The sequence below is a fragment of the Rhipicephalus sanguineus genome, chromosome 4 (genome assembly GCF_013339695.2).
Source record: "Rhipicephalus sanguineus isolate Rsan-2018 chromosome 4, BIME_Rsan_1.4, whole genome shotgun sequence".
NCBI classification, from domain to species: Eukaryota; Metazoa; Arthropoda; class Arachnida; order Ixodida; family Ixodidae; genus Rhipicephalus; species Rhipicephalus sanguineus.
In genome coordinates this window covers 168,872,265-168,884,865 of record NC_051179.1, presented here as the reverse complement: position 1 = coordinate 168,884,865, position 12,601 = coordinate 168,872,265, and positions in this window count along the sequence as shown.

The following is a 12,601-nucleotide window of genomic DNA, read 5'->3' as shown; positions in this document are numbered from 1 at the left end:
TGTACTGCACGAGATATGTAACCAAGCTACTATCCCTCGACCTTGGTAACCTGTTTTGCGTACTATTGCAGTTCTTAATGCATCTGATGACATCAGCTTTATGGGGCGTTCATTCTTAACTCAATAAAACTATCAAAATGCCTTTCTTACGTGGAGAAATCACATTGATGGAATTGAACTACCCGGCCATTCCCGGAGTGCGAATGGGCAAAGTTTTTAAGTTTTTTAATTCCGAGGAATTGAAAGGAATGGAATTGCGGCAAGTTCTAATTCCCCGCAATGGAATTGAAATGGAATGGAGGCGCCCATTCCGCCACACTGCTTCCCACCCGCTGCAAAGTGGTCAGCTATAATTCTTTATCATCATCAGTCACAGCGCAAAGTGCGCATAATGCCTTACAGATGTGTAGCGTGTACCATGAGACTCCGAAGAATGACAAAAAATGGCATAGTGGGAACTTCTCTACTTCAGAAAAATTGGGATGATTTATGGCGTAGTGGGTACCTTGCATGTGTAGTTGTATTATTGCCCCAAGAGACTCCAGCGGGCTCTACAAAGTCCGCCCTTCCAGCTTTCGTTGTGACTGTGCTGCGTGTTCCGCGCAGGCCTGGCGATCTCTTTATCAGAACAGCGGTCTCGCACATCAGAGAGTACACTCAATGACGTGCTGCTTCTGAGATCGTGCTGACTCCCTTGACACAAAGCATTGAGCCCACTAGAAAAATCGTATTTGTCTTTTGAGACAATAAATACTATGACTTTGAAATTAATACTTGTTTGTGCTAGTTGGTAGAAATTCGTGGTACACTTACTTCCGCTCCTCTGAAGAACGTATTTTACCCTTGTCCCACTTTTCTAAGAGGAGGGCAAGTAACTACATCACAAATCCAATGTTCGTTATGATTACCTTAACTTCAAATTTTTGCATAAAAAAACCGTTACGAAAGGTTACGGAACATTCTTTTCTTCGTTCCGGAACAGAAACGGAACGGAAATTTTTGCGGTGGAACGAAACTAAAACCAAAACGAAAACCATTTCGTTCCGACACCCTGACTAGAAGCACGAAGGCAAAAGAACCGGCTGAAAGTTTTTTTTAGGATGCTGCATGGACAGCTGAAAATGAACAAAGATGAGTACTTGAAGCTGCCACGGAAACGAAGCAGTCGTGTTAATCACAATTATGCTTTATTACGATATTTCGCTCGCAGTGATGTGTTTCGTCATTCTTTTTTCGCAGCTGTGATTGAACTTTGGAATGTGTTACCAAGCTGTGTAGTAAATGCAAGTGATGTTTGCCAATTTGAAAAATTGTCAGACATGTATTTAAATGATTGCGCAGCCACTTCACATACCTGTTTGTCTGTTTTTTTGCATTTATTTTACCCTCCCTGTAAGGACCCTCAACAGAGGGTTGACAGTATTAATAAATAAATAAATAAATAAATAAATAAATAATGAATTTGTACCTGTAGCATATTACCGCAAGAGCGATCACAGAGCTCTAGAGCAGAGAAACGTTCTTGGAAGTTCCAGCATTCCACTAAAACAAAATGTCTGCGCGGTGTCTCGTTACAAAGAATCACAATAGACAAGCAATTGTTTTTCCCTCTTGTTGTATTTAGAACACAGAGGAACGATGCATACGATGCCTGAACATCATCTTTATCTCATGTTCCCACGCTACCATCCTCATCTTCTTTCGTAAAATTGCCCCGGTTGATAAAAGAAACTATCGCTTGCCTAACGCACAGTCCCTGAGCTTCAACGGAGTTTTTTTTTTAACTCGAGCGCTCTTCCGTGGTGGTTGGCCGGTCATTTTGTCCTGAAGTGAAGACAGATGAGTATTTGATTTACTGCTGGGTTGTGCTGCTATTTCTTGCCGTGACGTAGATGGACAGTCAGTGTGTTGTTCACTCGCAGGAAATGCACTACCTTGAAGAGGCTTGTCAGGTAGTGGTACAGTGCACTCTACAATAGCAGGTCGATAGCCTGTAAACTTTCCCGCAGCTTCTGGGTGTATCGCTTGAAATTTGGAAGCGTTCCACATTCGACCGTCATCCAAAAGAAATGAAGCTGGCCCTCGTTACTCAATAATCTTCTTCCGTTCGGAAAAGCGCGACGATATTTTCCCTTGAACTGACGACTTTCTCACGCGGACGTAGTCGCCGACGGCAAAGTGTCTTGTCCGGGCTCCGCGACGGCAGTCTGTGTAATGTTTGAAAGAAGCTTGGTTTTGTCTGACACGCTGACGCAGTCATTTCATCGCCTGTGCTAGATTTTCGTTAAATGAAGAATCCGGTAATCCAACAATGCTTAAGCGTGTTCGTGGCAGTCGTCCGTGCAGCAAAACGGCGGGTGCAACTCCCGTTGTGGCATGAGGTTTGCAGCGGTACACCCCCAAATAATCTGTCACGGCGACACGGATATCACGCCGCTCGTATACTGCCATCTTGACAACAGATTTGATGATTATGTTGAACCTTTCCACAAGCCCGTTTGCTTGGGGGTGGCAAACAGAAGAAAAGCAATGGCGTATGCCACGTTTCTGAAGGAACTCTTCGAATTGAGCCGAGCTGAACTGCCGTCCGTGGTCGGAAACTATTTCATGCGGGTAGCCTTCACGTGCAAACGCCTGTAGCTGGAAGTTCTCGACCGTCGCCATAGAAACTTGTCTTGAAAAAAAGAAAAAAAAAACTTGTGGCCATTTGCTGTGATAATCAATAGGCGTCACTGCACAACGGCAATTGATGGAGCTTGCTCAAATGAGCTGTAGTAAGGAAAGCCGAGCTACTTGGTACGAATGCATTGTGGAATAGCGCAAGAAAAACACAGGGACACAGCGAAGAAAGACGATACATAATTCCCTTGCCTGTGTCCCTGTGTTTTTCTTGCGCTATGCCACAACTCAAATGGGCCAATATTATCAATGGCAATCTTCTCCCAAGGGTTGTCAGCAAAAGGTACTGGCTGCATAGGTGCTGCGGATGGCCGTGCTGATTTCTCTACCTGCAGCCATGCTAAAATTTTACCTGCAGCGGAAGGTTCAAATTAGAGTTTCGCAGATGTAATACTTGTATCGACTGACGAAGCTGACGAAAGCACTTAAGAAAGGAGCAATGTTGTGTCACAATATCCTTTGAAATGATACAAGAACACAGTTTCATTCATGCACATTAGTCATGACACCACCTGGAACATAAAAAATGCTTCGAACCTTGGGGAGGTTGCTGCCCTATATATATTAGATGGCTACTGCAAAAGTGTGTTGACAGGTAGAACTGTGTACACTTCAAAGGCAACACAGCAAAAGCGTAGGCTAAGATTTGCAACTTACACGATGTCCTTCATAAGTAGTTGCAAGCTAGGCACTCTTCTGTAATAGTATGATACGTTAGTTTTTTCTTCGCTTTTTTTTTTTGTTTTCTGAGACAGAATTTTGTTGCCTTGCATTCACTGCTCCACGCTTTCCTGGATAATGTAACGTATTCACCAGTGCATGTTTTCCCAGGGGAACTTCTGTTTGTTTCTCGTACTTAACTTTATGCAATTTCATATGCAATAGTGTGTTGCTCAATTGCGTCTGCGTTATTATCTGTATTGAATTAGTGCTGCAAACTATGCTTGTGTTGTCTTTCATAATAAAATCTTCGCAAGTGCTTTTGTACATCTCCCCTTATGCAATGCTTATAGGCGCCTGGAATAAACTTGTTCCACATGGCAACAGAAGTGTCACTGGCTCACTTATGATAAGGAGACGAGTTCAGTGCTATCCCATCATAGCACAGACCCTAGCAATGTAATGTTTTCCATAGGCTTGCTCTAATTACCATGATATGCAAGGAATACATTAAATACATCAGCGGGTCACATTCGCAACCGCTGGGATGAAGTCGAATGCTGGGGTGGTTCCAGCTTTAAACTCTGTCACCTAATTTTGAATGGTCACTCCAAATAAATTCTTTGACAGCTGTATTTGCATTCTGTGTAAACTTATGTCTCTTTCATCAAAATATCTCAAATTATTGCCTGCAAACACGTAGCTTAGGTACTGCAAGCCTTAGGTATACTGTGTATAAACGCCTACGACAAACTTTGTTGCAAGTAATACTTTCGCTTCAGCAATCTCGACCGCATTCAGTTATTTTTTTAACAAGATATAAGCCAACGGCCCCAGTTAGGTATCTTACATTTGATTCTCATGCAGTGAAGATAGAATCATTTCATTCGAGGAACCGTTAATACTGTCATTAACCTTCATGCTTCCGAGATCACTGGCATGTTAACAGAACACTTAAAAAAGGTTAACTGATGTCGAAGGAGGCATTACAATGAACGGATGATTCAGGCCCAAGCAAGCTAGCGTGACTTTTTGTGTGTCAACTTTAATGGCGTCACTCAGTAGTGATGTTTGTAGCAGCAGAATTTTCTTTGTGACGGTGAATCTTTTGAACTTCTGCATTAAACTCTTTCAACCTTCTGTTTACGTTCTAACAATGGCTACTCTGGAAAAGTAAGAAGTGCAGCTGCAAGGTATCACGTTGCATATTTACTGATACCCAAGAAAAAAGCAGCAGTGGGGGCGAGTTTGCAATAAACAGGTTCATTTGACATGAAACAAGGCCTCCGATGGTTATGGGAATGGGTAAAAAAATCAGCTTTATTTCTGGCATTTCGTGCTAAAAATCTCAATATTGGAAAACCTTAGGCCAGTGAGGAAGGCAATGAATCCATCCATGAATGAAACACAGGCGGGGGTCAGTGGTTACTTTGTCTAAAGCAGAACATACAAGTAATGTCAGAAAATATAATCTATAATATATAGATATACTGCTGCACACATTCTGCAACTAACACAAGAAACATCACAGAATTGACATGTGACAAAACCCACCTCAGTTAACAGATGTTGCGGGTGAAGCTGTGCATTGGTGCTAATCACTTCAGGTCATCTCTGCAATGTTTCAAAAAAACATGCTGACGCCCACGACAAAAGTCATAAAAATGAGTCCAATGAGCACAGCTAATGAACGTTATTATAAACCTCAGCACTGGAGAAAACATATGGCAGAGGGACGCATAGCACTTCGACAAAAATAAAGTTTGGTGCTTACAGTTCTGACATGATGGAGCATAACAGAAAGAAAAAATAGCGATGGTGTCATTCTGTAGTACTGAAGATGTTGGAAGGATTACGAAGCATGTACGAATGCTCACTGCAACAAAAGTAAGAACACCACTATTTTTTAAACAGCCTACAATGCCTTAGTATATGGCCTAATTCCTCCTCTCTGTAACGCCGCAATAGCATTGAGAGTATTTAAATAAATAAATAAATTAATTAATTCGGGTAGCGAATACACCACTCGTCATTTTTTCAGCAGCTGTAAGCTAGCTGACACATCGCACGCCCTATAGCCTCCCTCCTTCACCACAAGCCATGTTTAAATGTAAAGTCCTCATTTCAATTTTGCCGAGCATCGCAAAATTGACATGCCTTTTTCCACCGCTTAGGCTATAAGGAAGTGCCAACAGAAGCCGTGTAAATGGTACTTGTAGGAACACGCATGCGACAGGCGTCTAATCAGTTGATAGTTTCGATAGAGCACGGTCGCAGCTTTGCAAAAAACTGAAGGAAGCGTACTGCAGCCCTGTCATCTTTCTAAGAAACTGAGCTCGTAAATTTCTTACATCGCCACGTCCACGCACAAACAGTCACAATGTTGCACAGTGATGCACAAGTAGCACTCTGAATGCACGTGGTGATTCTAGTAAAAACAAAGCTAAAAAATATAGTTACCTTTTTAGAAACCTTTGTCCATGGTGTCCGCCTAACTTTTTGCCCCAAGGACGGTGTCTTTAATACAAGACCACACTCAAAAACAAGAAAAAGGCTCTCCTTCTTTTTGGCATTAAGACCAAGTTAAGCAAAGCAATATAAGTTAAACTTACCGAAGCTATTTTGTTTTTTCTGGATCAACGCTGCATCCCGATTACATCCGCCTTTCCGCTCGCTATTCTACCAAAATGTAAGGAGCGTGTGCTTTTCAAATGAATTCCGTAACCTCCGGACTTCGCTGCACCGTCCATTACGCTATGCAGCGGCGACGGCTGCTGTGTACCGAAAAAAAAAAAACGTTCACCACACGAACACGCCGCTGCTCTATGCACTGCCATGTACCATGTTTGGCAGAATGCGGTGGCGCTCACGGCTCTGCGCAACATAAAACACAAGATATGGCGTTTATTGGTTAGTTTTTTTGACACCAGCTGACACGACAATCAGCTCACCCCCGCACTTCCGGCCAATGGGGTGTCCGGATCTTGATACATGGGGCCTATGGGGAGTTTCGAAACTCGTATGATTGAACAACTGTAGTACATAGTGAAAGAATCAAATTCTGCGGCTGCTGTGTGCATGCATTTATGTTGACAATAACATTCTTTCAGTGAAGCATGCGTCCTCCTGACGCAAACATTGCGTGCTAAAAAGCCCAATTTCATTTGTGCCACTCTCAAACTCAAGTTTCGCCTCAACCGCATGTATTTTCTTGTAGCCTTATTTATGTCGAAAAGATGCCGCGCTCTTTGCGTTAAACGACACTGCTGCCAAAATTTCTGGGTACTCACCAAATAATGCTGCGTATTGAAGTCCTACATTTTACTCTTTACGCGTTGTTCTTACCCTGCTTTCCAGCTGTAGGTTGCTGCAATAACTTCTCTTTCTTTCACCGCTATTTCAAGTTCGTGTAAGTCCTTGTTCACAGCCGACGCTCGCAGTACAAGTCCGGCGAGCGTTACTGTATTTTCTTTCTTTTCCTTGGCCTTGCATACTAATACATGCTTTTTTTCATACACCACTTCTCCTTCCACCAGAATTCACGAAGTGCTAAAGCTTTCGTCTATGAATTGTTGATGACAGAGGGCGGCAAGGTCGCTGGAATCTAAAGGGAACGATAATTAGGAGCATAATAAAAAAGGCACAGCATTTACTCACGCGTTGTGCCTGCACTAAATGAAACGCATGCACTCAGTTAAGAAACAGAAGCAGCGGGAACTGCTCGCTTAGAAGACCGATCAATATGCATTGCGAGGCATCTTGTCAAATGACACTGAAACGTACACGAATTAGACAAAACATGACTGATCCCCTTTTCATAGGAATCGGTATAACACGAAAGTGAAACCTGTCTTCACATGGGTAGTCGTGCGTTTATTGTGCATTGTTTAGCCACAAGGCGAAAGAATGAGTGCTATAGCAACAAATTATAATGTCACGCGAAGAACTGCAAGCAGCTAGAAAGTTGCAACGCGTTCTAAAGCAGAAAGGATGCGCGAAATGAACGTACACAGGACGAGCGCGAACAGCTGTCACAATCGTTACTTCTTTGTAAAGTGAGCAGCGCGCTCCTTTCGGAAACACGGCCGCTGCAGCGAGCGAAGTGACCTTCGTGCTCCCTGTAGCGTCAACGGAAACTTGCGGTGAAAGCACAAGACGTACAAACCACCCTCATCACAAGATAAGCGCGCGCGCACAGAAGAGACACCCCCTGTAGAGGCGCGCTCGCATCGCAACGCGCGGGGCGATGACCTTTAAAACGCGCCCTCCGCGCCCGTCGCGCCAGCTCGCTAGCGATAACAAGAACACGCTGAAGCCTCCGAGCTCTGAGTAGAGCCCATGGTAAATGGTGTATATAAATCGCTCGCCCTTAGTAAGCAGAGGAACGTACGCACTGTGGCCGAGTGTTCTCGCGCCGCGCGCTGAGGAGCGAGGGGTCGTAAGTTCGAATCCCAGCGACGGATCCTTTTCTTCTAGTTCTTTTTGCCATCTGTTAGTGTATATTTTACGAAGTCATATCCGTGACGGAAATACGACAGTGGAGCCATGGTGGGCCCAGGCATAAAACACTTTTATGTTGAAAAAAATACATTGAATCGTCGAGACGCCACATCACAAGTTGCCATAGGCGCACCGAAGTCGTAGTTCTAACGGAATTGTTTATGAACTGCTCTGATAGCGTCCGCGCAAAAACAGTTGTTTGCGTACTCACAAATTCTCATATTTCGCGGCCTAAAGTTGACAGCAGGGTGCCAAAACACGCTCGTAGCGTAGTTACAACCTTGCGCCACGTATTTCAAGTCACATGCAGACGCTCATGCACGCAGAAGCACCATCGGTCACCGCGAACCCGTGCGATCGCTGGCTTGAGGCTTCTTTCTGTTATGCCCCATTTGGTTATACAGGCAGTCTTCTCTAACAAGCATACAGGCAGTCTACAGGCAGTTTACTCTAACTCTCACAAAGTTTGCACTCTGGGACTGACTACCTTTCACGGAAGAAGCCGGTTCAGGGGTATCCATCGCGGTGACCGCGTGAAACGAGCGCTCTGTTTTCTGCATACAGACAGCTATGTAATCTATCTTGTGCTTTCTTTTAGTCGAAAGTTGTTATTTTGACATTACAGAACATATTTCGTTTGACAAGTGCTTACAAAGATGCCGTGCAATCTTCCGGAAGGTGTTCTTGTAGAGCGCCGACGGCAAAACCTATCGGGAGCGCGCCGGCCGTATCCTCCTAGCACGCAGCCGAGGCGCGTCCGATCGAGGGCGACTCCGTAATTCCTTGTGATGTGCGCGCGAAAGAATGGTGGCTCCTCTGCGTGATGTGCCAGAGGCAGAAGATAATGACGACTTTGGTGCACGTGCGAAGATGCGCGTGAACGCAGGGATGAGTGGTGTAGAGAAGAAAAGAGTGGGCAGCCGGCGTTCGGTGCAGGTGGGACTTGGGAGACTGGGCCCGAGTGTCCAACCTCTGCGACGTGATTCAGGAGTTGAAGCTTAGGGCTTCACCTGACCGTGTGCGCTCTCTGCCTCCAACGCATCGCATCGAGGCTCCAGCGCTTTCGACAGCCTACGCAAGCCAGCGCCGACCTCTGTGAAGCCGTCGCTCAACTTGGAATGCGTCCCCTCGCTTCTCTCGACAATGCTCGACCATTCATCCAGCGGGTGAGTCTGCGTCCGACTATCTGACTGTCTTATTAAGTAGAGGCGCTTATTAATGGGATCGTGTTCCATTTGTGCTCGTGTTGTTTGCTGTGTGTGTGTGTTTGTGCGTGCCTTTTCTTTACATGTGTGTATAAAGTGCGTTCGAACCTGCAACAGCCTCGTCGATTGGTGGGGCCGTCAGCGCTCCCATTCACATTAAAGAACCAAACCGTTCTCATTACGCACCTCGTCCCCAATAAGCTCCTCCCACGATGCTGCCTTCCGCTTTCGTTGCAAGCCTACGCGGGGCAAATAAGTAGTTCCCGAAGAACGTCTTTCAAGACGAGAAAATTTATTTCGCAACCCTGCGTTACTATTGTTGCGACATCAATTATATGGACACTCGCGGGGTTTCTTGCGACAAAGAAAAATAATTCAGAAGAATATTTCTCCGATGCGCACGACGGGGTATTCCAACTTGCGACCCCTCGCTACGCAGCGACGCGTTAAACTACTCAGCTGCGAAGGAAGGCATTCGTCATCAAGCACGCTAACAGCGATCTATTTATATATACCATTTACCGTTGGTGGTTCGCAGATGGCGGTGGTTCGTTCACTATCATCCGAGGCATATCGCAAAGGACAAAGTCCGCGCTTGTAAGCACGCCGTTAAATTTCAGAAAATGACTACTTTCTGAATTATGAAATATATGAATGCGACTTGTTATGTAGTGGCAGCGCAAAGACATAAGGACAAAGAAAGAGTAGTCGCCTCGGGCACTAGTGCGTCTCTTTGTCCTTTTGTCTTTGCACTGTCACTTCCTAACCAGCCCAATAATGAACCAATCAGCCAAAATCAGAATACTGCTCGTTTGAATGAGGAAAACTGTAACGATACTGATGATATAAACGCGACCATAGAGTTGAGAAAAATTCATTGCAATTTAGGTAACAGTAGAAGCGCGTTCGATTACGCGGTGCCTTGTATCGGTACTTCAATATAATACAACACGGGTATGATATCTTGAAGCAGCATAATACGCGTTGTGTGAAGCTTGCATCATGGAAGAATCTTCAGGTGCTTTCGGAGCGTGACTTTTATTTACGCCTTGACCGTCACCGTAGGAAGCAACCAAATGAGCATCAAAAAATCTTTGCAGTCGAGGAGCATGTTTTTGTATCTCGCCTGAGGCGTAAGTGCATGCACTCAAAACAACCCTGCAATTCCACCTTTCGCTTCATTTCTATATAATTTTTTTACGACGTTGCAGCGCCAGTTGCACACTCCTCGTTGTTTCTGTTCAATTCGTGCTAAGGGGATCCGACGAAACGAGATTAAATTTTGTTCTGCTTCCATTCCTTTTCCAAAGCATAAAACGTCTCTGGAGGGCGAACGTGACCGCTGCACTTGCGCGAAGGATGTAGGTAAACAATTTCGAAGGCTTAGGAAGAGGCGCAAAGGAACATGCCGGGAAAAGCAATCTGAAAGCCGGCACGGCAACAATTACCGGAGCCGTACGGACGACTCTGTATTCGCTCAGCGTCGTCGTTACTCGCCCCCCTCCTCCCCCTCCCCCCGATCCTTTCCCCGTATATTTGTTACAATGCGCAACACCCGCTTTTGTATGTGGTACGCGCGGTTTGCGCGTATGGTTTGAGCACGGTTTGCCAGCGTAAACCGAGGTTGTGGCCCATTAATAATGAACGTGCATCGCACGTTTACGATTGCATCTGCGTGGCGCTGCGGCGCTATTTGTTTTGCGTACCATGGATGCAGTCGGATGAAATGATTCGGCAAGGTAGGGGTCGGGGTTGGCGAGTAGCGGAGGCTGGATTGCGGTTCTTTTCCGTTTTTCTGCTTACTACTTCGGCCTAGTTTTACTCAGAAGCGTGCTTATTGTTTCTTATTGTTGGCATCTATAGAGACACCAGGGAGTGTTCTTTTGAAAAAAAAAAGAACGCGTGTCTGTCGGTGATCATAGCAAAAGCGCACGTACGGAGGGGCTGCGGTATGGCGACTAGTTTCTTGCCGTAAGGTTAGCTTGTCTCCGTTCTTCTAGTTCCGAGACCAAGCGAGTATAATAGACTGAAAATAATGAGGAAGCTGAGGCACGTTTGCAAGAAATGCAAGGATTCAGTTTAAGGTCTCCGGTAGGGGTGTGCGAATATTCGAAAGTTTCGAATATTCGTCGAACATTACATACGAGATATTCGTGTTCGATTCGAAACTCGTGTATTCGAAAAGTTTCGAATATTCAATAACTTCGAATATTCGAAAAATCGAATATGCGATTCGATTATCATGCATAAAATAACTCGTCTTCCACATTTCTGCTGCGTTCGTATCGCTAAAAACGTTGCCGAGAAGAGCGATACACATCGTAAGTACACGGAGGCACGATATCTGCCTGCGACGAGCGCCCCAATATGTATGATTTATTGCTGGTGCATCTCCGACGTGCAGCGCTGTTGGCGATCATGTAACCGTACATTTTCAATATTATGCGGCCGTAACGTGCCGAACTACCACTCGTTCACTATGCGGGACCACTTCTGAAGAAAGACAGAGACCCACGTGACTGGCGGCGTACTGTAGGCACCTTCAGATACCCCAGTCTGGCAAAGCTTTGCCCCATGTAACTCCCTATACCAGCCACTTCTGTTCTAAGCGAGCGTGCCTTTTCAGTGGAAGGGGGTGGCGGGGTGGGGTGTTGTCTCTGTTACAAGGGAGTGCCTGCTGCCTGATCATGTGGAGCAACTCATATTTCTTCATGATAACATGTATATAGCCATTACTTTCATTGTGCCGTGATATTTGCTTGTGTTGTGATGTGCATTGTGCTAGCCTGGACATTGTGTTCTGGAGATGGCAGTGTATGTTGTGTTGCCAGTCAGGTTGTTAATGGTTTTTTTTTTCAAATAGCTACATGTTAAATAAAATATTGTTACTGTGGAGGCATTTTCCTTTGATATTCGATATTCGATTCGATATTCGAAGGTGGATATTCGTATTCGATTCGTATTCGAAAAATTTGATATTCGCACACCCCTAGTCTCCGGCTATCATGTTAACAAATGCTTGGGAGTAAACAAAAAGAACAGTACATATCGAAAGGCGGAGTTTAGTATTTTTAAGTATCGGTTCTCTTTCCGGTGCGCTGTAGAAGGTGTAAAGAACGTGTATTACATAAGGGTTAAAAGAGAGTGTAAGTTGAAAAAGATCTAGAAGAAACATAAATTATACCATACTCCAACGCGATGCAATGCGCTACATACTCACTCACAAAACAAGTGATCACTTTGAAGATGTGACTTCTGAGCTCGCTCTATCATAAGACTGCGTCCTCCATCAAAAGGCAATTATGTTACTGCGCATCCGAGCCCATTGTCCTAAATATAGCGTAGCAGAACTAGACTCTGAGAAGGCGTCCGATCCACTCCACGGATGTCCAGTTTCCGTATCTAAAGCAGCCGGTCTTCCACACGCGCAAGGAACAGACATTCGCAAATACCACTGGTGCCAAGCCAGGAATTTTCTTGTTCATATAGTGTCATGTCATTACGATGCTGAAGAACGAAGTAGTCAAATAGGTAAAAATTGAATTATTTGTTCTGCC